At 43.7% G+C, this 26,400-nt stretch overlaps 1 pseudogene; it reads left to right on the top strand.

Moving 5' to 3' along the window:
* The window catches only part of LOC109224173, a 41,299-nt pseudogene continuing 19,041 nt past the window's right edge, over positions 4,143-26,400 (top strand).

Raw genomic sequence — 26,400 nt, 5'->3', positions numbered from 1 at the left:
TGGTTCGCATTTCCCATATTTGGTCGGGGTTCGCAATTGCGAACCCCAGTTCGCAATTCCCATATCTACAACCTGCATTTTCCATACTTAGTCGAATTTTAGGCCATTTTTCACCCCACTTTCAAAATACAACTCCTTAGGCGATTTTTCAAGAACAAGTTTCATCCCAAATCATTTGTAAGTCAATTTTTACTAAATTCTTTCAATCATTAACATCATTTAACTTGTTTTTCACTTAAAATCAAAGATTTTCATGGGTGAAATTGGGGGTTTTGGGTAGAACCTAGGTTTTCTAAAAATTAGGGATTTGGACCTCAATTTGAGGTTCGATTTCAAAATAATTTACATATTTGAGTTCGTGGGGGAATGGATAACCGGGTTTTGACCACGTGGGCCCAAGGGCGATTTTGGAATTTTTGGGAAAAACTTGGGAAATTTTTTTTTTTTTTTGCATTCAAATTGATTCATTTAGTGTTTATTAAAGCAATTGAGTAATTTGTGGCTAGATTCGAGCGGATTGGAGGTGGAGTCACGGGGTAAAGCCATAGTTGAGGCTTGAGTTGAGTTCAAGGCATCGAGGTAAGTGTTGGGTTTAACCCTAGCTTGAGGGAATAGGAGTTGAGTCTTATTTGTAACTTGCTAATTGTCGAGTACGATGTATAGACATGGTGACGAGTATCTATACATTGGTGTCTAGCATGACCGTGAGTCCTTGTTTTGCGAATAGTTTGGTTGTTGTTATGCCTTCCATGCTTAAATGATGACTTCTATATGTTGTAAAGGTCTTGTGTAAGAGATTGTGATCTTTCAACTTCGTGGAGCATTGGCTCGGGTTAAAATACACATTGTGAAGGTATATGAGATAAGTAACTCCTTGGAGCATTGGCTCAAGTGATAATGTGAACTTTGAGATGAAAGTGAAAGAAAGAGAAGAGTTAATCATTTATTCCCTTGCCGGGACGTTGTTGGTTATTGATGTTGTACCCTTGCCGAGTTTTTATTTGTTTGTTTGTGTACCCTTGCCGGGACTTCCATTCTTGTTTTATTATTCCCTTGCCCTTGTTTGTGATTTGTTGATTGGGTGAGGAAGAGTGTTAAAGCACGAAGGGTGATACCGTGCATTGAATGATATTTGTGGATCGGGTTGCGCGCCGCAACAATGCTAAATGATATGGATCGGGTTGCATGTCGCAACAATGATATTTGTGGATCGGGTTGCACGCCGCAACAATGCTAAACGATATGGATCGGGTTGCACGCCGCAACAATGCTAAACGATATGGATCGGGTTGCACGCCGCAACAGTGTTGTTATATATTGGGATCGGGTTGCACGCCGCAACAGTGTTGTTATATATTGGGATCGGGTTGCGCGCCGCAACAATTATTGATACAAGTGTGTTTATTTTGGATATTAGTCTCTTGTCCGCTGTAAATTCTAAGTTGCCTTTAGACTGTTACTCTGGAATTTACTGTTAATACTGTTATCTTCCCACAGCATGCTTCCCCTCCCATATTGTTTACTTGTCTTGTATTTCGATTCCGCTGTATGTATATAACTGCACAGGTTTATGTGGTGGTCCAAATCTAGCCTCGTCACTAGTTCGCCGAGGTTAGGCTAGACACTTACCAGCACATGGGGTCGGTTGTGCTGATACTACACTCTGTGCTATTTTGCACAGGTCCAGGTTTCGAGCAGCAGCAGCAGTAGTGTGGGAGCAGGCTTCATTTCAGCGAGACCCGAGGTAGCTTTGCAGGCGTCCGCAGGCCCGGCGTCTCTTCTATCCTTTATTTTATCTGTTGTCTCTTTGTATTCGAGACAAACAGCTTATGTACTCATTCAGACATTTGTATGTAGTAATCTTAGCAGTTCGTGAGTACAGTGACACCAGTCTTGGGTAGAGGATTTTGTTGAACTTTCCGCATTTCTATTCAGATTCTATAAAATGTTAAGACTTCCGCTTATTATAAAATTTCATTGATTTTGCATTATCGTTGTAAATTGTTAAAATGGATTGGATTATTAATGGAGAAGTAATTAATTTTGGCTTGCCTAGCTCTCATTAGTAGGCGCCATCACGACCCCGAGGGTGGGGAATCCGATCGTGACAAGTTGGTATCAGAGCTCTAGGTTACATAGGTCTCACAACTCACGGACAAGCTTAGTAGAGTCTGAGGGATCGGTACGGAGACGTCTGTATTTATCCCCCAGAGGCTACCGAGTTAGGAAAAGTTTCACATTTGTTCTTTCATTGTCGTGCGGTTTGGTTTCTCCATGCTAATTGAACTTCTACTCTGTTCTTTCGCAGATGGCGAGAACACGTGCTTCCTTATCTTCCGATCAGCAGTCCGAGCCCCAGACAGCTCCCGCTAGGGGTAGGGGGCGAGGCCGAGGCTGTGCTAGAGGCCGAGGTAGGGGCAGAGCTCAGCCCCGAGCAGCAGTACCAGTGGCGGAGCCTCAGGTTGACATTGACGAGGAGGTTCCGACCCCAGCCCCAGCAGTTCCGGTGGGCCCAACTCAAGTCCTAGAGGGGTTTATTGCTACCCCAGTTCTTCAGGACGCTCTGGTCCGATTGGTGGGTCTCATGGAGAGTGTTACTCGAGCGGGTTTGCTTCCTGTAGCACCAGTCATCTCTCAGGCTGGAGGAGGGGCCCAGACTCCTGCTACTCGTACTCCGGAGCAGGGAGTTCCCTCGATTCAGACCCCAGTAGTTCAGCCGGTTGGAGCAGCTCAGCCGGGTGTGGTAACCCAGGCCGGTGATGGGGCAGCTATGTCTACCGATGCTTTTTGGAGGTTGGATAGGTTCACCAAGCTCTTCACTACTACTTTCAGTGGTGCTTCTTCTGAGGTTCCTTAGGATTTTTTGTATAGCTGCCACGAGGTTCTTCGGAACATGGGTATTGTAGAGTCCAATGGAGTTGATTTTGCTGCATTTCGCCTATCTGGATCCGCCAAGACTTGGTGGAGGGATTTTTGTTTAGCTAGACCAGCAGGGTCTCCAGCCTTGACATGGGATCAGTTTTCAGTGTTGTTTCTGGAGAAGTTTCTCCCTATCACACAGCGTGAGGACTATCGGAGGCAGTTCGAGCGTCTCCATCAGGGATCCATGTCAGTCACCCAGTATGAGACCAGGTTCATTGAGTTGGCTCGCCATGCTATTGTCATACTCCCCACTGAGAGGGAGAGAGTGAGACGGTTTATTGATGGACTCATACAGCCTATTCGTCTCCAGATGGCTAGAGAGGCGGGGAGTGATATCACTTTTCAGGAGGCGGCCAATGTGGCCCGGAGGATTGAGATGGTATTATCGCAGGGGGGTGGTCACGGGGGAGACAAGAGAGCCCGTCATTCCGGCAGATTCAGTGGTACCTCGTCTGGAGGTAGAGATTCATATGGTAGAGGCCATCCTCCTAGGCCCTTTCAGTCAGCTCTCCAGGTTTCTCACGGTGCATCAGGTGGCCGTGGTTCTCAGGCACATTATTCTGATCAGCAGGCATTCAGTGCACCGCCAGCTCCTATCAGCGCACCGCCACTTCAGAGTTTCCGTGGGGGTCATTCAGGTCGCCAGGGTCAGCCTCAGTTTCCTCAGCCACAGCGTTCGGATGGATGTTATGAGTGTGGTGAGTATGGCCACATCAGGAGGGCTTGCCCGAGGTTGAGGGGTACTCAGTCGCAGCAGCAGGGTCCCCGTCCTATGATTCAGGCACCAGATGCTCCACAGCCAGCCCAGCCAGCTAGAGGTGGGGGTAGAGGTACTAGAGGTGGAGGTAGAGGTCATAGAGGTGGAGCTCAGACCGCCAGGGGTGGAGGCCATCCAGCAGCAGATCGACTAGAGATATGGTTCAGGGTGGTGGGGCCCAGCCCCGATGTTATGCTCTTCAGGCTAGGCCCGAGGCAGAGGCTTCAGATGCAGTTATTACAGGTACGGTTCTAGTTTGTGATAGAGATGCTTCAGTGTTTTTTGATCCGGGGTCTACGTATTCGTATGTGTCATCCTATTTTGCCCCTATTTGATCATGCCTAGTGATGCATTGGGTATTCCTGTTTATGTGTCTACACCGGTGGGTGATTCCATTGTGGTCGATCGAGTCCATCGCTCTTGTGTTGTGGTGATTGGGGGTCTGGAGACTCGTGTAGATTTATTGCTTTTAGATATGGTCGACTTTGATATTATATTGGGGATGGACTGGTTATCACCCTATCGCGCTATCTTGGACTGCCATGCCAAGACTGTGACCTTAGCTTTACCGGGTATGCCTCGTTTAGAGTGGAGAGGGACTCCAGGTCATTCTACCCGCAGTGTCATATCATATGTGAAGGCTCGGCGTATGGTCGAGAAGGGGTGTTTGGCTTATTTAGCTTATGTTCGGGATTCCAGTGCTGAGGTTCCCTCTATCGATTCTGTGCCCGTTGTTCGTGAGTTCCCTGATGTTTTTCCTTCGGACCTGCCGGGTATGCCACCCGACAGGGATATTGATTTCTGCATCGATCTAGTTCCGGGCACTCAGCCCATTTCTATTCCGCCATATCGTATGGCCCCGCCGGAGTTGAAGGAGTTAAAAGAACAGTTGCAGGATTTGCTTGAGAAGGGTTTCATTAGACCCAGTGTCTCACCTTGGGGTGCGCCGGTATTATTTGTCAAGAAGAAGGATGGGTCAATGAGAATGTGTATAGATTACCGACAATTGAACAAGGTAACGATCAAGAATAAGTATCCACTGTCGAGGATTGATGATTTGTTCGACCAGCTTCAGGGTGCCAGGGTATTTTCCAAGATTGACTTGCGATCTGGTTACCATCAGTTGAGGATTAGGGCATCCGATGTCCCTAAGACAGCTTTCCGCACTCGGTATGGGCATTATGAGTTCTTGGTTATGTCATTCGGGTTGACAAATGCCCCAGCAGCTTTCATGGACTTGATGAACCGAGTGTTCAGGCCTTATTTGGATTCATTCGTGATAGTGTTCATTGATGATATATTGATATACTCCCGCTGCCAGTAGGAGCACGAGCAGCACCTTAAAGTGGTTCTTTAGACTTTGACGGATAGTCAGTTATATGCTAAGTTCTCGAAGTGTGAATTCTGGTTGGGATCAGTTGCATTTCTATGTCATGTTGTATCAGCAGAGGGTATTCAGGTGGACCCAAAGAAGATAGAGGCTGTCAAGAGCTGGCCTAGACCAGCATCAGCTACAGAGATTCGGAGTTTCTTAGGATTGGCAGGCTACTATCGACGGTTCGTGGAGGGGTTTTCATCTATTACAGCCCCGATGACCAGATTGACCCAGAAGGGTGCCTAGTTCAGATGGTCGGATGAGTGTGAGGCGAGCTTTCAGAAGCTCAAGACAGCTCTGACTACGGCACCGGTGTTGGTTTTGCCCACAGGTTCAGGGCCCTATACAGTCTATTGTGATGCTTCCCGTATTGAGCTTGGAGCAGTGTTGATGCAGGAGGGCAAGGTCATTGCCTATGCTTCGAGGCAGTTGGAGATCCATGAGAAGAATTATCCGGTTCATGATTTGGAGTTGGCAGCCATTGTTCACGCCTTGAAGCTTTGGAGGCATTATCTGTATGGCATGGCGTGTGAGGTGTTCACTGATCACAAGAGTCTTCAGTATCTGTTCAAGCAAAAGGAGTTGAATTTGAGGCAGAGGAGGTGGTTGGAATTGTTGAAGGATTATGATGTCACCATTCTATATCATCCGGGGAAGGCCAATGTGGTGGCCGATGCTTTGAGTAGGAAGTCAACCAGTATGGCCAGTCTTGCTTATATTCCGGTCAGTCAGAGGCCGCTTGTTTTGGATGTTCAGGCTTTAGCCAATCAATTCGTGAGACTGGATGTTTCTGAGCCCAGTCGTGTGTTAGCTTGCACGGTCGCTCGTTCTTCATTATTGGAGCGTATCCGTGATCGGCAGTTTGATGATCCCCATTTGTGTGTCCTTAGAGAAACGGTGCAGCGAGGAGGTGCCAAGCAGGTTACCTTAGATGCGGATGGAGTTCTGAGATTGCAGGGGCGAGTTTGTGTGCCCAATGTGGATGGGCTTCGAGAGTTGATTTTAGAAGAGGCACATAGTTCCAGGTACTCTATTCATCCGGGCGCCGCGAAGATGTATCAGGATTTGCGGCAGCATTATTGGTGGCGTAGAATGAAGAAGGATATCGTAGCATATGTGGCTCGTTGTTTGAATTGTCAGCAGTTTAAGTACGAGCATCAAAGGCCTGGTGGTGTATTCCAGAGGATTGAGCTTCCCGAGTGGAAGTGGGAGCGGATTACTATGGATTTTGTTACTGGACTTCCGCTGACTCGGAAGAAGTTCGACGCAGTTTGGGTCATTGTTGATAGGCTGACCAAGTCAGCACATTTCATCCTTGTGGCAGTCTCCTATTCTTCGAGAGGTTGGTTGAGATCTACATTCGGGAGATTGTTCGCCTTCATGGTATGCCCGTATCTATCATTTCGGATCGGGGTACGCAGTTCACCTCGCGCTTCTGGAGAGCAGTTCAGCGAGAGTTGGGCACACGGGTTGATTTGAGCACAGCATTTCATCCCCAGACGGACGGTCAGTCCAAGCGGACTATTCAGATTCTAGAGGATATGCTTCGAGCTTGTGTTATTGACTTTGGAGGTTCGTGGGATCAGTTCTTGCCTTTAGTGGAGTTTGCCTACAACAACAGCTACCAGTCGAGCATCCAGATGGCTCCTTATGAGGCTTTATATGGTAGGCGGTGTCGGTCTCCGGTTGAATGGTTTGAGCCGGGAGAAGCTCGGTTGTTGGATACAGATTTGGTTCAGGAGGCCTTGGACAAGGTCAAGATCATTCAGGATAGGCTTCGTTCAGCTCAGTCTAGGCAAAAGAGATGTGTAGACCGCAAGGTTCGAGATGTGGCATTCATGGTTGGTGAGCGGGTATTGCTCCGAGTGTCGCCTATGAAGGGCGTGATGAGATTTGGAAAGAAGGGCAAGCTTAGCCCTAGGTTCATTGGTCCGTTTGAGATTCTTGATCGAGTGGGGGAGGTGGCTTATAGACTTGCACTGCCGCCTAGCTTATCAGCCGTGCATCCAGTTTTTCATGTGTCCATGCTTCGGAGGTATCACGGCGATCCAGCCCACATGTTAGATTTCAGCACTGTCCAGTTGGACAAGGATCTGTCTTATGAGGAGGAGCCGGTAGCTATTTTGGACCGGCAGGTTCGTCAGTTGAGATCCAAGAGTTTTCCTTCGGTGCGTGTTCAGTGGAGAGGTCAGCCTCCTGAGGCATCGACCTGGGAGTCCGAGTCCGATATACGGAGCCGTTATCCTCATCTTTTCCCCGACTCAGGTACTTCTTTCTTCTGTCCGTTCGAGGACGAACGGTTGTTTTAGAGGTGGAGAATGTGACGACCCAAAGGGTCATCACTTGTTTCCTTACTCATTCTGTGTTTCTGAGGCCTTGAAAACCTCATTCGGGGTTGCCTCGATTTGCGTGCGCAGTTCGGGCGCGTAGCCGGAAAGCTTAAATATGAATTCTGTGAGAAAAATGCTAAATTTTGATATTAAATTGAATAAATTTGACTTCGGTCAACATTTTGGGTAGACGGACCCGAACCCGTGATTTGACGGTCCCGGAGGGTCCGTAGGAAAATATGGGACTTGGGCGTATGCCCGGAATCGAATTCCGAGGTCCCAGGTCCGAGAAATGAATTTTTGTGTGAAACTGTTTTCTGGAAATAATTAAGGAAATTAGAAATGAAATTTGATTAAAAGACTGTGGTATCGGGCCCGTATTTTGGTTCCGGTGCCCGGTACAAGTCTTATATAAGGTTTAAGCGTTTTCTGTAAAGTTTGGTTGAAATCGAACGTCGTTTGACGTGTTTCGAACTTAAAAATCTAAATTTGAAAGTTTATGAAGTTTGAGTGCATTTTTGAACTTAGGAAAATCTGGCATTTCAGTTCTGCAATTTTCGCAATTGCGAAGCAGACCTCGCAATTGCGAGCTCGCAAATGCGAGCTTGGCATCGCAATTGCGAGGAAGGGGGCACTGTGCTGGGTTCGCAAATGCGACCAAAAATCTCGCAAATGCGAGGTTGGACATTTCGCAAATGCGAAGTATAGTGTCGCAAATGCGAAGACCCCCAAACTGGCCTGGGTTCGCAAACGCGAACATTTTTCTCGCATTTCCCATACCTGCAGGGTTCGCAATTGCGAACCCAACTTCGCATTTCCCATATCCGCAGCCCAGCATATTTCATACTTAACCGATTTTGAGCTTCATTTTTCAGATTTTCTCAAACTCAAACACCTATAGGCGATTTTCCAAGAAATATTTCTTCTCCAAATCAATTGTAAGTTAATTTCTACTCAATTCCTTCAACCATTAGCATCATTTAACATGTTTTCCACTTAAAATCAAAGATTTTTATGGGTGAAATTAGGGGTTTTGGATAGAACCTAGGTTTTCTAAAAATTGGGGATTTGGACCTCAACTTGAGGTCCGATTTCAAAACAATTAAATTGAGGTCCAAATCCCCAATTTACATATTTGAGTTCGTGGAGGAATGGGTAACCGGGTTTTGGTTCGAACCTCGGGTTTTGACCACGTGGGCCCGGGGGCGATTTTGGAATTTTTGGAAAAAACTTTGGGAAACTCATTTTTCATGCATTCAAAGTGATTCATTTAATGTTTATTAAAGCAATTAAGTAATTTGTGACTAGATTCGAGCGGATTGGAGGTGGAATTACGGGGTAAAGCCATAGTTGAGGCTTGAGTTGAGTTCAAGGCATCGAGGTAAGTGTTTGGTTTAACCCTATCTTGAGAGAATAGGAGTTGAGTCTTATTTGTAACTTGCTAATTGTCGAGTACGATGTATAGACATGGTGACGAGTATCTATACATTGGTGTCTAGCATGACCGTGAGTCCTTGTTTTGCGAATAGTTTGGTTGTTGTTATGCCTTCCATGCTTAAATGATGACTTCTATATGTTGTAAAGGTCTTGTGTAAGAGATTGTGATCTTTGAACTTCGTGGAGCATTGGCTCGGGTTGAAATACAAATTTTGAAGGTATATGAGATAAGTAACTCCTTGGAGAATTGGCTCAAGTGATAATGTGAACTTTGAGATGAAAGTGAAAGAAAGAGAAGAGTTAATGATTTATTCCCTTGCCGGGACGTTGTTGGTTATTGATGTTGTACCCTTGCCGGGTTTTTATTTGTTTGTTTGTGTACCCTTGTCGGGACTTCCATTCTTGTTTTATTATTCCGTTGCCCTTGTTTGTGATTTGTTGATTGGGTGAGGAAGAGTGTTAAAGCACGAAGGGTGATGCCGTGCATTGAATGATATTTGTGGATCGGGTTGCGCGCCGCAACAATGATATTTGTGGATCGGGTTGCACGCTGCAACAACGCTAAACGATATGGATCGGGTTGCACGCCGCAACAGTGTTGTTATATATTGGGATCGGGTTGCGCGCCGCAACAATTATTGATACAAGTGTGTTTATTTTTGATATTAGTCTCTTATCCGCTGTAAATTCTAAGTTGCCTTTAGACTGTTACTCTGGATTTACTGTTAATACTGTTATCTTCCCACAGCATGCTTCCCCTCCCATATTGTTTACTTGTCTTGTATTTCGGTTCCGCTGTATGTATATAACTGCACAGGTTTATGTGGTGGTCCAGTCTAGCCTCGTCACTACTTCGTCGGGGTTAGGATAGACACTTACCAGCACATAGGGTCGGTTGTGCTGATACTACACTCTGTGCTATTTTGCACAGGTCCAGGTTTCGTGCAGCAGCAGCAGTAGTGTGGGAGCAGGCTTCATTTCAGCGAGACCCGAGGTAGCCTTGCAGGCGTCCGCACGCCCGGCGTCTCCTCTATCCTTTATTTTATCTGTTGTCTCATTGTATTCGAGACAAACAGCTTATGTTCTCATTCAGACGTTTGTAATCTTAGCAGTTCGTGAGTACAGTGACACCAGTCTTGGGTAGAGGACTTTGTTGAACTTTCCGCATTTCTATTCAGATTCTATAAAATGTTAAGACTTCCGCTTATTATTAAATTTTGTTGCTTTTGCATTATCGTTGTAAATTGTTAAAATGGATTGGATTATTAATGGACAAGTAATTAATTTTGGCTTGCCTAGCTCTCATTAGTAGGAGCCATCACGACCCCGAGGGTGGGGAATCCGGGTCGTGACAGTATAGCACATCAGACATATGTATACCAAAATAGATATCGTAAGTTTATTTTTCTTCTTTGTGTACCTCAAATTAATTTTCTTTGTATACTAAAATATTATTTACTCCCACAATCATATTTATTATTTTTATATTTTAGAACTTGCTTAAACATGCTATATCAAAAATTTATTTTCCTTTTTAATCAATAATTAATAATTATATTATTTGTATATCACAGTGTATAACCTAATAATAATGTTTATATCAAAAAAATTATTAAAATTTTATTGTCCTTCTTTGTATAACACATTTCAGATTGAAAACTCAAGTTCAAGACGACTCCACATGTATATCCCTTATTGTAACCCGTGTATATCTCTACGTACATCAGTGATATCTCATGTATATTATGTGTATCTGTGTATATCCATGAAAATTTGTGTTATATATACGATATACAATGTGATATACACAGGTGTCCATAAAAAATTGTGTTGTATACCGATATACAAAGTGATATACACATACGTCCTTAAAAACTTGTGTGTGATATACACTGATGTACACGATATACAGCGTGATATACACATGTCGCAATTGGATTTTTAGGTTTGATTTTTTGCTCGAAACCAGTCTAAATCACTTCTAATCTTGCTCAAATTTTATATAAAGCCTCGTTTAGGTATTTTCAACCAATTTTAATCACACTCACTCATTAAATCAATCTAAAAAAGGAAGAGAGGAGAAAACCAAAGTTGAAATATATTTTTTCTCTCTTAGTTTTTGCTAATCTTGCTCAAATTTTTTATATAACCTCGTTTAGGTATTTTCAACCAATTTCAATCACACCTACTCATTCAATCCAACCAACAAAAAAAAGAAGAGAGAAGAAAAATAAAGTTGAAATATATTTTTTCTCTCTTAGTTTTGCTTCTGATTTTCTCTGATGTGAGATCAACCTTATCATTTAATCACATTGATTATTTTTGCATAATTTGCAAGAATTTTTGCTAAACTATGAGAGCAAAAGAGAAGAGATAGAAGAAGAAATACAAGGAGAGAAAGGGGGAGAGCCAAAATAAGCGTGTAGTTTTTTTTGAGAGAGAATATAAAAGAGAGTAGGTTTTTTAGGATTTGGCTATATAATGCCAATTATTTGGGGCTATCTTTGCCAAACCTAATATAAGGCTAAAAAATTGCCAATTCCTATTATGGGTTGTTATAGGATGCCAATTTTTTGGGGTTGGGGTTTTGGCATGGTATAACAACATACTCATATAACTGGCAGAAAATAACCCTAGTTATAGATATTGGCATCAAATAGCCGATAAATGTATATCACAATAATAATATGTATATCACAACTTTTTTCTTCTTCTTTGTCTATACCAACATGTATATTAAAATTTTATTTTCATTTTTGTATTTAAATAATATTATTCTTTGCATATCAATAATATAAAATTATATAAATAGTCTACCTTTATATCAATGTAAATCACAATAAAAAATATTGTATTATTTGTATATCACAGTGTATAGCACATCGGGCATATATATACCAAAATAGATATCATAAGTTTATTTTTCTTCTTTGTGTACATCAAATTAATTTTCTTTGTATACTAAAATATTATTTACTCCCACAATCATATTTATTATTTTTATATTTTAGAACTTGCTTAAACGTGCTATATCAAAAATTTATTTTCCTTTTTAATCAATAATTAAAAATTATATTATTTGTATATCACAGTGTATAACCTAATAATAATGTGTATATCAAAAAAATTGTTAAAATTTTATTTTCCTTCTTTGTATAACACATTTCAGATTGAAAACCCAAGTTCAAGACGACTCCACATGTGTATCCCTTATTGTAACCCGTGTATATCTCTATATACATCAGTGATATATCATGTATATTATGTGTATCTGTGTATATCCATGAAAATTTGTGTTATATATACGATATACAATGTGATATACACAGGCGTCCATAAAAAAAATTGTGTTGTATACCGATATACAAAGTGATATACACATACGTACTTAATAACTTGTGTGTGATGTACACTGATGTACACGATATACAACGTGATATACACATGTCGCGGTTGGGTAGTTTTTAGGTTGTTATTTTTGACCGTAAACCAGTACTAAATNTGAAATTTTGCACACACATCCCAAATGACATGACGGAACTACTGTAACTTCCGAAATTCCAATCCGACCCCCGGATCAAAAACTCACTATCGGACCGGAAACTTATAAAATTCAAACTTCGGCATTTCAAGCCTAAATGAGCTACGGACTTCCAAAATACATTCCGAACACGCTCCAACCCCGAAATCACCTAACGGAGCTAACAGAACCATCAGATTTCCATTCCAAGGTCGTCTTCACACTGTTCTGACTACAGACCACTTTTCAACACTTAAGCTCTCATTTAGGGACTAAGTGTCCCAAAGCTCTCCGAAACTCAACACCGAACGTCCCGACAAACCAAAATAGCAGAAATGAACTTAGGGGAAGCAGTTAATGGGGGATCGGGGCATAAATTCTTAGGACGGCCGGCCGGGTCGTCACAACATAGTAGTTTGAAGAAAGAGCTACAATATAGAAAATTTTACCCATAGCTTAGTTGAAGATAGATGTCTAGAAATGATGTGCAAAGTTTGGGGCCATATGTCCAAACTTAGCTTTTGCTTCTGATTATACATGTAAATATTTGCAAATGGTAATACAATTTTAGTTATCAAATAAAAAATGTAGAGGGATCCCCTAGTTAATGGAGTTATCAATGTGAAAGTGCTAAAAAGGTAAAAAAAAAATGTGCTGTTTTTGAAATAAACAAAGCCTACTATCATTTATGAAAATAGTTCTTAAAAAGGGACCAAGCATGTAAAAATCTCAAAAGAAAATAATTGGGATTTTGGTATGATATAACAACATACCCATATAATTGGCAGAAAATAGCCCTAGTTATAGATATTTGCATCAAATAGCCAATAAATGTATATCACAATAATAATATGTATATCACAACTTTTTTTTTCTTTTTTGTCTATATCAACATGTATATCAAAATTTTATTTCCATTCTTTGTATATAAATAATATTATTCTTTGTATATCAATAATATAAAATTATAAATATAGTTATTACTGCCTTTGTATTAATGTATATCATAACAAAATATTATATTATTTGTATATCATAGTGTATAGCACATCGTACATGCGTAAATAGATATCATAAATTTATTTTTCTTCTTTGTGTATATCAAAAATTTATTTTCTTTGTATACCAAATTATTATTTACTCCCACAATATATTTTAGAACTTGCTTAAACATGCTATATCAAAAATTTAGTTTCCTTTTTTATCAATAATTAATAATTATATTATTTGTATATCATAGTGTAACATAATAAAAATGTGTATATAAAAAAAAATTATTAAAATTTTATTTTTCTTCTTTGTATAACACATTTCAGATTGAAAAAACTCAAGTTCAAGACGACTACACATGTGTATCCCCTATTGTATCCAGTGTATATCTCTATGTACATCAGTGATATCTCATGTATATTATGTGTATCTGTGTATATCCATGAAAATTTGTGTTATATATACGATATACAATGTGATATACACAGGCGTCCATAAAAAAAATTGTGTTGTATACCGATATACAAAGTGATATACACATACGTACTTAATAACTTGTGTGTGATGTACACTGATGTACACGATATACAACGTGATATACACATGTCGCGGTTGGATTTTTAGGTTTGATTTTTTGACCGAAACCAGTCTAAATCACTTTTAATCTTGCTCAAATTTTGTGTACAACCTCGTTTAGGTATTTTTAACCAATTTTAATCACACTCACTCATTAAATCAACCAAAAAAAGGAAGATAGGAGAAAACCAAAGTTGAAATATATTTTTTCTCTCTTAGTGTTTGCTAATCTTGCTCAAATTTTGTATATAACCTCGTTTAGGTATTTTCAACCAATTTCGATCACACCCACTCATTCAATCCAACCAAAAAAAAAAAGAGAGAAGATAAACAAAGTTGAAATATATTTTTTCTCTCTTAGTTTTGCTTCTGATTTTCTCTGATGTGAGATCAACCTTATCTTTTAATCACACTGATTATTTTTGCATAATTTGCAAGAATTTTTGCTAGACTGTGAGAGGAAAAGAGAAGAGATAGAAGAAGAAATACAAGGAGAGAAGGGGGGAGGGAAGCCAAAATAAGCCTGTAGTTTTTTTTTGAGAGAGAATATAAAATAGAGTAGGTTTTTTTAGGATTTGGCTATATAATGCCAATTATTTGGGGCTATCTTTGCCAAACCTAATATAAGGCTAAATAATTGCCAATTCCTATTATGGGTTGTTTAGGATGCCAATTTTTCTTTTATTATTACTCCATCCTTCTCAAATGATCTGTCGTGTTTTTCTTTTACACGTCCTTTAAGAAAATACTTCCTCCGTTGTGAACCCGTTTGATTGGATATGGACTTTAAGAAAAAATAAAGACTTTTGGAATTTATGGTCCTAAACAAGTCAAAAAGAGGTCCAGAGGATTTTGTGTGGTTATAAAAGCTTCTCATTAAGCGTAAAATTGAAAGTTTAAGTTAAAATGTTTCTAAATTTAGAAAGGGGTCATTCTTGTTACACCCCTCGTTTTCGTACGTGAAAGTACGCCATAAGTAAATTGATGAAAGCTCGGAAAATGAAATGTTACATGTCGCAGTTTCGTACGTTTAAATATCATCGTAAGTTAATCGATGTAAGTTTGGGAATGAAATTATAAGAATTATGATATTTCAAACAAGTGATAAGTAAATTTGTGAAGGTGAGAGGGTAAGCAAATCACAGAGAATGAATTTCGTCGAAATTGGACATTTTGGGATAAAATTCGGCCCGTGCTAAAATACCCAATATTTATGGACTACTGTCATACAAGGTACCACATGACCATGATAGTAAGGTATACAAAATATGTTAAAAGTAAGTAGTATTTTGTCACGACCCCGACCAACTGCCCAAACGGAAAATGGGAATGATCTCAGATTGACATCTTGATACACTGATTTACCATAATAACCCAGTTCGCCCTCCGTGAACTGTCCTGACGGCACCTAGTCCCTACGACTAGGTAAGCCTAACAAGTGCGGAAAAACAATCGAAAACCTTGCAGAAATTATAACTTAAAGCCAAGATTTAACAAAATGGAAATGAAATGTAAAATGCCACTCGGCACATACAGCACAATATCTCAAACTTCTACAATACTATCCCAAAACCCGGAAACTCACGGGAACACAAGCTAAAAAGGAATACAGTAAAGTGCTCTAATCTCCAGAAATGTCTACATCAATAGTACGATAGAAGGGCTAACACTACAGATAGAGTAAAGAAGGAGACTCTTCGGTCTGCGGACGCGGCAGATGTACCTCGAAGTCTCCGAAATGCTCCTTGCCTCAAGGGTGATACACCTGGGTAGAAGTACCTGGATCTGCACATGAAAAACATGCGCAGAAAGGGCATGAGTACACCACAGCGGTACTCAGTAAGTGCCAAGCCTAACCTCTGTTGGGTAGTGACGAGAAAGGTCAGGGCCCTACTGAGGTTAAATAAGATGCAGGTTTAACTGTGTAAAATGAGAGTGTAATTAAATAACACATGATATAAAGGGCCAGAACAACTATTACAAAGGCAAGCAAAACACAGTGAAAGAACATAACTCAGCTCAGAAATAACAACCGGGGATCTCCCAGGATATCGTCCTGTAGTCCCCAAATATAAATATCATGTCCAGTGGATCTCCCGGGTGCAGTCCCGCAGTCCAACTCATAAAGTGCAGGGGGATCTCCCGGAATGCAATTCCTTAGTCCCAATGTAAACATACAGGGGAGCTTCCAGGATACCGTCCCGTAGTCCCAAAATAAAGTGCAGGGGGATCTCCCGGAATACCGTTCGGTAGTCCCAAAGTGAATACACAGCAACAACAGAACTCAATGCAATCAATTTCATATCAAAGTGAAGCAGGTAATCCTAACCTAGCATGGTTCACGTAGTACAATTAAGGCAGTTAAAAACAGATAAAGCAATTTAGTCAAGTAGACATGCTTCTCTAAGCTATAGCAGGTTTAAATATCAAACAGTGTAAGCAAAGAAAGGAGGAACACAATTCAAGGCTATTTTTAAAGAAAAACCCGATTTCCAACAATTAGCACAAGTGCGCGCTCGTCACCTCACGCACGAGGCATTTCAATTATCACAATATCAATCCTAAGGGGAAAAGGTCCCCCACACAAGGTTAGACAAGCCACTTACCTCGAACCGGCTCCAAACAACTCGAAACCACACGTTTGCCATGAGTATCTGACTCCAAATGGCCCAAATCTATTTAATTCAATTACGTATCGTAAATAGCATCTCAAGCAACTGATTCTACAATTTAATTCAAAGTTAATACGCGAAATTATGTAAAATGACCAAAACGCCCCTCAGGCCAACGTCTCGGAATCGGGTAAAATTTATATTTCTAAAATCCTCGTACTCTCCCGAGTCTATACATAACAAGAACACTGAAATCGGAGTCCAAATGTCCCCTCAAATGCTCAACTAAATGTCTAAGAACTTTTCCGCCAATTTCCACCAAAATTCCGAAATCAAATGATGAAATTAACTAAAGATTGATGAAATATAACTAGAAAGGGCTAAAGAATCGTTACCCAGAGATCTCCTCTTCAAATCCCTCTCAAAATCGCCCTCTCCCGAGCTCCAATTCGATTTTCCAACTTTTGAAACCAAACCCTCGAAAATTCATATTTCTGCCCAACTAATTCTGCATCTGCGGTCAAGGGACCGCATCTGCGGTCCCGCTTCTGCGGACCAAAATGTCGCATATACGACTTTCATTAAGGAGGCCAGGAGCCGCATCTGCGGTTCTTCTTTCGCAGATGCGAAACCGTTTCTGTGGTTAAACTTCCGCATCTGCGGAACCTGAAGGACACCCAAAATCCGCATCTGCGGCGCCGCATCTGCGGTCCCCAAACCGCAGATGCGAAAATATCAGAAGTAGCAAATATCTGCAATCTCTTAACTTCAAAATCTTTCTGTCAACCATCCGAAATCATCCCGAGGCCCCCGGGACCTCCACCAAAAGCACCAATAACACCTGATACCTCATTCAAACTTGTACCAATCCTTAAACCACCTAAAACAACGTCGAAAACTCGAATTAATCAAGGATTTAAGCCTAAGAACTTCAAATTTCCTCAAAATACGCTTTCGATCAAAAACCTAACCAAAACACGTCCGAATGACCTGAAATTTTGCGCACACATCCCAAATGACATGACGGAACTACTGCAACTTCCGGAATTCCATTCCGACCCTCAGATCAAAATATCACTATCGGACCGGAAAGTTCAAAATTCGAACTTTCGGCATTTCAAGTCTAAATTAGCTACGGACCCCCAAAACACAATCCGACCACGCCCTTAAACCCGAAATCACCTAACGTAGCTAACGCAACAATCGAATTTCCATTCCGAGGCTGTCTTCACACTGTTCCGACTACGGACTACTTTCCAACACTTAAGCTCTCATTTAGGGACTAAGTGTCCCAAAACTCTCCGAAACTCAAAACCGAACATCCCGGAAAATCAAAATAGCAGAAATAAACTTGGGGAATGCAGTTAATAGGGGATCGGGGCGTAAATTCCAAAAACGACCGGCCGGGTCGTTACATCCTCCCACACTTAAACATTCGTTCGTCCTCGAACGAGCACAAAGACATACCCGAAGTAGTGAAAAGATGAGGGTACTGGCTGCGCATATCCTGCTCGGTCTCCTTGGTCGCCTCCTCGACCGGCTCACCCTGTCACTGAACCTTCACGGACGCAATGTTCTTTGACCTCAGCTACTTAACCTGCCTGTCCAATATTGCCACTGGCTCCTCAACATAGGATAGATCCTTCTCCAACTTGGACTGAGCTGAAATCCAACACGTGCGACGGATCACCGTGATACCTTCGGAGCATCGAAACATGAAATACCGGATGAACCCCTGCCAGGCTGGGAGGTACGGCAAGCTCATAGGCAACCTCCCCAACTCGCCTCAATATCTCAAAAGGGCCAATAAACCTCGGACTCAACTTCCCTTTCTTCCCAAATCTCATAATGCTTTTCATAGGCGAAACCCGAAGCAGAACCCGCTCTCCAACCATGTAGGAAACATCACGAACCTTCCGGTCCGCGTAACTCTTCTGTCTGGACTGGGCTGTACGGAGTCTATCCTGAATCACCTTGACTCTCTCCAAAGCATCCTGAACCAAATCTGTGCCCAACAATCTGGCCTCACCCGGTTCGAACCAACCCACCGGAGATCTACATCGCCTACCATATAAGGCCTCGTACGGTGCCATCTGAATGCTGGACTGATAGTTGTTGTTGTAGGCAAACTCCGCCAATGGCAAGAACTGATCCCAAGAACCTCCAAATTAATCATGCACGCACGGAGCATATCCTCAAGAATCTGAATAGTGCGCTCGAACTGCCCGTCCGTCTGAGGGTGAAAGGTTGTGCTCAACTCCACCCGAGTACCCAACTCCTACTGTACGCTCTCCAGAACCGCGATGTGAACTGAGTACCTCTGTCTGAAATAATGGAAACTAGAATACCATGCAAACGGACAATCTCCCGGATATAAATCTCCGCCAACCGCTCCGAGGAGTAGGTAGTACACACAGGGATGAAATGCGCGGACTTGGTCAGCCGATCCACAATAACCCAAATGGCATCGAACTTCTTCAAAGTCTGTGGGAGTCCAGATACGAAGTCCATGGTGATCCGCTCCCACTTCCACTCCGGAATCTCTATCTGCTGAAGCAATCCGCCCGGTCTCTGGTGCTCATACTTTACTTGTTGACAATTAAGGCACCGAGCTACAAACCCAACTATATCCTTCTTCATCCGCCTCCACCAGTAGTGCTGCCTCAAATCCTGATACATCTTCGCGGCACCCGGATGAATGGAATACCGCGAACTATGGGCCTCCTCTAGAATCAACTCCCGAAGCCCATCAACATTGGGTACACAGACCCGACCCTGCATCCTCAATACTCCGTCATCACCAATGGTCACATCTCGAGCATCGCCATGTAACACCTTGTCCTTGAGGACAAGCAAATGAGGGTCATCATACTGCCGCTCCCTGATATGATCAAACAAGGAAGACCGAGAGACTACACAAGCTAGAACCCGGCTGGGCTCCGAAAGATCCAATCTCACAAACTGGCTGGCTAGGGCCTGAACATCCATCGCCATAGGCCTCTCTGCTGCTGGTAAGTAAGCCAAACTCCCCAAACTCTCTGCCCGGCGGCTTAGAGCATCGGCCACCACATTGGCCTTACCCGGGTGATACAAGATAGTGATATCATAATCCTTCAACAACTCTAGCCATCTCCTCTGACGCAAATTAAGATCCTTCTGCTTGAACAGATGCTGCAAACTCCGGTGATCAGTATATATCTCACAAGGCACACCGTACAAGTAATGACGCCAAATCTTCAAGGCATGAACAGTGGCAGCTAATTCAAGATCATGGACAGGATAATTCTTCTCATGTATCTTCAACTGTCTGGACGCGTAGGCAATCACCCTACTGTCCTGCATCAATACCGCTCCAAGGCCAACTCTCGAGGCATCATAATAGACAGTATAAGACCCCGAACCGGTAGGTAATATCAAAACTGGGGCTGTAGTCAGGGCTGTCTTGAGCTTTTGAAAGCCCGCCTCACTTCTGGGTCAATCTAGTCATAGGGGCTGCAATCGATGAAAACCCCTCCACAAATCGACGGTAGTAGCCCGCCAAGCCAAGGAAACTGCGAATCTCTATAGCTGAGGATGGTCTGGGCCAACTCTGCACTGCCTCTACCTTCTTCGGATCCACTCGAATGCCATCACTCGATACCACGTGACCCAAGAATGCCACGGAATCCAACCAAAACTCACATTTTGAAAACTTTGCATATAATCTCTTTTCCCTCAGAGTCTGAAGCACTGTCCTCAGGTGCTGCTCATGATCTTCCCGACTCCGGGAATACACCAGAATATCATCAATAAAGACAATGACGAAAGAGTCAAGATATGGCCGGAATACACAGTGCATCAGATGCATGAAGGCTGCTGGGGCATTGGCATGCCCGGAAGATCAGCTGGAAACACATCGGGGAAATCCCGTACTACTGGGACTGAATCAACAGAAGGAGTATCCATACTGGCATCTCTCACATAAGCTAAGTACGCATCACAACCTTTCTCAATCATACGCTGAGCCTTAAGGAAAGAAATAACTCTACTGGGAGTGTGACCTAAGGCACCGTCCACTCAATACGCGGTACACCTGGCATGGCCAGCGTCACGGTTTTGGCGTGACAATCAAGAATAGCATAATGGGGCGATAACCAGTCCATGCCCAGAATAATATCAAAATCAACCATGCTGAGCAATAATAAGTCAGCCCTGGTCTCAAAACCACCAAGAATAACCAAACATGACCGGTAAACGCGATCCACAACAAGAGAATCTCCCACAGGAGTAGAAACATAAACTGGGGAACTCAAAGAATCCCGAGGTACACCCAAATGCGGAGCAAAATAAGAAGACACATAAGAGTAAGTGGAGCCTGGATCGAATAGAACCGATGCATCTCTGTGACAGACCAAGATGGACCTGTGATGACAGAATCGGAGGCGGCGGCCTCAGTACGGCCTGGAAGAGCATAATATCTAGCCTGGCCTCCCCCTCGAGGGCGACCTCTACCTCCCCGACCTCCACCCCTGGCTGGCGGGGCTGGTGGAGTGGCAGCTGGTGCTGGAACCATTGCCTGAGAGCTCTATGAGGCTTGCTGTGGCTGAGGGGTCTGCGAAGGTGCACCCCTCCTGGGTCTGGGGCATTCTCTCACCATGTGGCGTGTGTCACCACACTCAAAGCAAGCTCTGGGAGGACGTGGCGGCTGTGACTGGTTCTGGTCAGGTCTGCTGGACTGTCCACTGGAAGCACCCCGTGCAGGAGGCGCACTAGAGACTGGAGGTGCATAATAAGGCTCCTGAGGCCTAGGTGGAGCTGGAATATCACTGGCTGCTGGAAGATCTGAATGAACGGGGCGACCCATATGACCCCTACCATGACGACCTGCAGCTGGGGCACGGGCACCAGAAAAATGGCCCGACTCTCGAGACCTCTTGGCCTCCCTCTCCTCCCTGTCCCTAGCATGCATACCCTCAATCCTCCTAGCAATTCTCACCGCCTGTTGATAAGACACATCCGCCTCTAACTCACGAGCCATGCTAGATCTGATGCTGGGAATAAGCCCCTCAATGAACCGGCGAACCTTCTTGCAAACTGTAGAAACCAAAGCTGGGGCATGTCTAGCCAAGTCAATGTAGCGGACAGCATACTCTGAGACGGTCATAGTACCCTGGTGAACATATCTGAATACTGAGCCCAAGTCAGGGAAGCTACCTCATCCGGACTGTCTAACTCATAAGCACGCCACCACTGATAGGCGGCTCCTCGAAGCTGGAAAGTGGTGAAGGAAACCCCACTCGATCCTGATATGCCCATAGTGCGGAGAATACGGTAGCACTCCTCCAGAAATCCCAAGGCATCCTCTGATGCTAACCCACTGAATACAGGAGGATCATATTTCTTGAACCTCTCAAGTCTGCGCTGCTCATCCTCTGAAGCCGCTGCTCTACCCTCGGGCTGAACTGGTACTGCAGGCGGCGCAGGTATAACCTCTGGGGCCTGCTCAACATGCACTCGCTGCTCAGGAGCGCGGGCGGCGGGAGTCTGTACTCCTCCCCCGGGCTGGGATGTGGCTGCAGCAAGGGGAAGCAACCCTGCCTGAGCCAAAGTGGTGTACATACTCACAAACTGTGCCAAAGTCTCCTGGAGTGCTGGAGTAGTAGTGGCTGACGTATCGGGTGTCTGGACTCCGGTTGGTACTACTAGTGGTATCTCAGCGGCAGCTCGCGCGGGTGCTCTGGCTGCACCACGAGCGCGTCCTCAGCCTCTACCCCGGCCCCGGCCTCTGACGGGGGTAGTAGGGGGCGCGGGTGCCTGGTCCTCTCGGGTAGCGTGTGTCCTCACCATCTGTGAGAGAATAGAAAGATAGAAGTTTAGTTGTGACGTCAAAATCTCGCACGACAAGGAAATCAAATGAAGTGGAATTTTCCTAACAGTTACATAGCCTCCCGTAGATAAGTACAGACGTCTCCGTACCGATCAGCGAGACTCCAATAAACTGGCCTGTGTTCCGTGACTCCTATGAACCTAGAGCTCTGATACCAACTTGTCACCACCCCGGTTCGCCCTCCGTGAACTGTCGTGACGGCACCTAGTCCCTACGACTAGGTAAGCCTAACAAGTGCGGAAAAACAATCGAAAACCTTGCAGAAATTATAACTTAAAAGCCAAGATTTAACAAAATGGAAATGAAATGTAAAATTCCACTCGGCACATACAGCACAATATCTCAAACTTCTACAATACTATCCCAAAACCCGGAAACTCACGGGAACACAAGCTAAAAAGGAATACAGTAAAGTGCTCTAATCTCCAGAAATGTCTACATCAATAGTACGATAGAAGGGCTAACACTACAGATAGAGTAAAGAAGGAGACTCTTCGGTCTGCGGACGCGGCAGATGTACCTCGAAGTCTCCGAAATGCTCCCTGCCTCAAGGGTAATACACCTGGGTAGAAGTACCTGGATCTGCACATGAAAAACATGCGCAGAAAGGGCATGAGTACCCCACAACGGTACTCAGTAAGTGCCAAGCCTAACCTCGGTTGGGTTGTGACGAGGAAGGTCAGGGCCCTACTGAGGTTAAATAAGATGCAGGTTTACCAGTGTAAAATGACAGTGTAATTAAATAACACATGATATAAAGGGCCACAACAACTATTACAAAGGCAAGCAAAACACAGTGAAGGAACATAACTCAATTCAGAAATAACAACCGGGGATCTCCCAGGATACCTTCCTGTAGTCCCCAAATATAAATATCATGTCCAGTGGATCTCCCGGGTGCATACCCGCAGTCCAACTCATAAAGTGCAGGGGGATCTCCTGGAATGCAATTCCGTAGTCCCAAAGTAAACATACAGGGGAGCTCCCGAGATACCGTCCCGTAGTCCCAAAATAAAGTGCAGGGGGATCTCCCGGAATACCGTTCGGTAGTCCCAAAGTAAATACACAGCAACAACAGAACACAATGCAATCAATTTCATATCAAAGTGAAGAAGGTAATCCTAACCTAGCATGGTTCACGTAGTACAATTAAGGCAGTTAAAAACAGATAAAGCAATTTAGTCAAGTAGACATGCTTCTCTAAGCTATAGCAGGTTTAAATATCAAACAGTGTAAGCAAAGAAAGGAGGAACACAATTCAAGGCTATTTTTAAAGAAAAACCCGATTTCCAACAATTAGCACAAGTGCGCCCGTCACCTCACGCACGAGGCATTTCAATTATCACAATATCAATCCTAAGGGGGAAAAGTCCCCCACACAAGGCTAGACAAGCCACTTACCTCGAACCGGCTCCAAAAATCAACTCGAAACCACACATTTGCCACGAGTATCTGACTCCAAATGGCCCAAATTCATTCAATTCAATTACATATCGTAAATAACATCTCAAGCAACTGATTCTATAATTTAATTCAAAGCTAATACGCGAAATTATGTAAAATAACCAAAACGCCCCTCAAGACAACGTCTCGGAATCGAGTGAAATTTATATTTTTAGAAACCTCGTACTCTCACGAGTCTATACATAACAAGAACACTGAAATTGGAGTCCAAATGGCCCCTCAAATCCTCAACTAAAGGTCTAAGAACTTTTCCCCCAATTTCCACCAAAATTCCGAAATCAAATGATGAAATTAACTAAATTGATGAAATATAACTAGAAAGGGTTAAGAATCATTACCCAGAGATCTCCTCTTCAAATCCCTCTCAAAATCGCCCTCTCCCGAGCTCCAATTCGATTTTCCAACTTTTGAAACCAAACCCTCGAAAATTCATATTTCTGCCCAACTAATTCTGCATCTGCGGTCAAGGGACCGCATCTGCGGTCCCGCTTCTGCGGACCAAAATGTCGCATATACGACTTTCATTAAGGAGGCCAGGAGCCGCATCTGCGGTTCTTCTTTCGCAGATGCGAAACCGTTTCTGTGGTTAAACTTCCGCATCTGCGGAACCTGAAGGGACACCCAAAACCCGCATCTACGGTTGCCTTGCCGCATCTGCGGCGCCACACCTGCGGTTCCCAAACCGCAGATGCGAAAACATCAGAAGCAGCAAATATCTGCAATCTCTTAACTTCAAAAATCTTTCTGTCAACCATCCGAAATCATCCCGAGGCCCCCGGGACCTCCACCAAAAGCACCAATAACACCTAATACCTCATTCAAACTTGTACCAATCCTTAAACCACCTAAAACAACGTCGAAAACTCGAATTAATCAAGGATTTAAGCCTAAGAACTTCAAATTTCCTCAAAATACGCTTTCGATCAAAAACCTAACCAAAACACGTCCGAATGACCTGAAATTTTGCGCACACATCCCAAATGACATGACGGAACTACTGCAACTTCCGGAATTCCATTCCGACCCTCAGATCAAAATATCACTATCGGACCGGAAAGTTCAAAATTCGAACTTTCGGCATTTCAAGTCTAAATTAGCTACGGACCCCCAAAACACAATCCGACCACGCCCTTAAACCCGAAATCACCTAACGTAGCTAACGCAACAATCGAATTTCCATTTCGAGGCTGTCTTCACACTGTTCCGACTACGGACTACTTTCCAACACTTAAGCTCTCATTTAGGGACTAAGTGTCCCAAAACTCTCCGAAACTCAAAACCGAACATCCCGGAAAATCAAAATAGCAGAAATAAACTTGGGGAATGCAGTTAATAGGGGATCGGGGCGTAAATTCCAAAAACGACCGGCCGGGTCGTTACATCCTCCCACACTTAAACATTCGTTCGTCCTCGAACGAGCACAAAGACATACCCGAAGTAGTGAAAAGATGAGGGTACTGGCTGCGCATATCCTGCTCGGTCTCCTTGGTCGCCTCCTCGACCGGCTCACCCTGTCACTGAACCTTCACGGACGCAATGTTCTTTGACCTCAGCTACTTAACCTGCCTGTCCAATATTGACACTGGCTCCTCAACATAGGATAGATCCTTCTCCAACTGGACTGAGCTGAAATCCAACACGTGCGACGGATCACCGTGATACCTTAGGAGCATCGAAACATGAAATACCGGATGAACCCCTGCCAGGCTGGGAGGTAAGGCAAGCTCATAGGCAACCTCCCCAACTCGCCTCAATATCCCAAAAGGGCCAATAAACCTCGGACTCAACTTCCCTTTCTTCCCAAATCTCATAACGCCCTTCATAGGCGATACCCGAAGCAGAACCCGCTCTCCAACCATATAGGAAACATCACGAACCTTCCGGTTCGCGTAACTCTTCTGTCTGGACTGGGCTGTACGGAGTCTATCCTGAATCACCTTGACTCTCTCCAAAGCATCCTGAACCAAATCTGTGCCCAACAATCTGGCCTCACCCGGTTCGAACCAACCCACCGGAGATCTACATCGCCTACCATATAAGGCCTCGTACGGTGCCATCTGAATGCTGGACTGATAGTTGTTGTTGTAGGCAAACTCCGCCAATGGCAAGAACTGATCCCAAGAACCTCCAAATCAATCACGCACGCACGGAGCATATCCTCAAGAATCTGAATAGTGCGCTCGGACTGCCCGTCCGTCTGAGGGTGAAATGATGTGCTCAACTCCACCCGGGTACCCAACTCCTGCTGTACGGCTCTCCAGAACCGCGATGTGAACTGAGTACCTCTGTCTGAAATAATGGAAACTAGAATACCATGCAAACGGACAATCTCCCGGATATAAATCTCCGCCAACCGCTCCGAGGAGTAGGTAGTACACACAGGGATGAAATGCGCGGACTTGGTCAGCCGATCCACAATAACCCAAATGGCATCGAACTTCTTCAAAGTCTGTGGGAGTCCAGATACGAAGTCCATGGTGATCCGCTCCCACTTCCACTCTGGAATCTCTATCTGCTGAAGCAATCCACCCGGTCTCTGGTGCTCATACTT

The sequence above is a fragment of the Nicotiana attenuata genome, chromosome 3, assembly GCF_001879085.1.
Source record: "Nicotiana attenuata strain UT chromosome 3, NIATTr2, whole genome shotgun sequence".
In the NCBI taxonomy this organism is placed as follows: domain Eukaryota; kingdom Viridiplantae; phylum Streptophyta; class Magnoliopsida; order Solanales; family Solanaceae; genus Nicotiana; species Nicotiana attenuata.
This window is presented reverse-complemented; position numbering and strand designations above follow the sequence as displayed.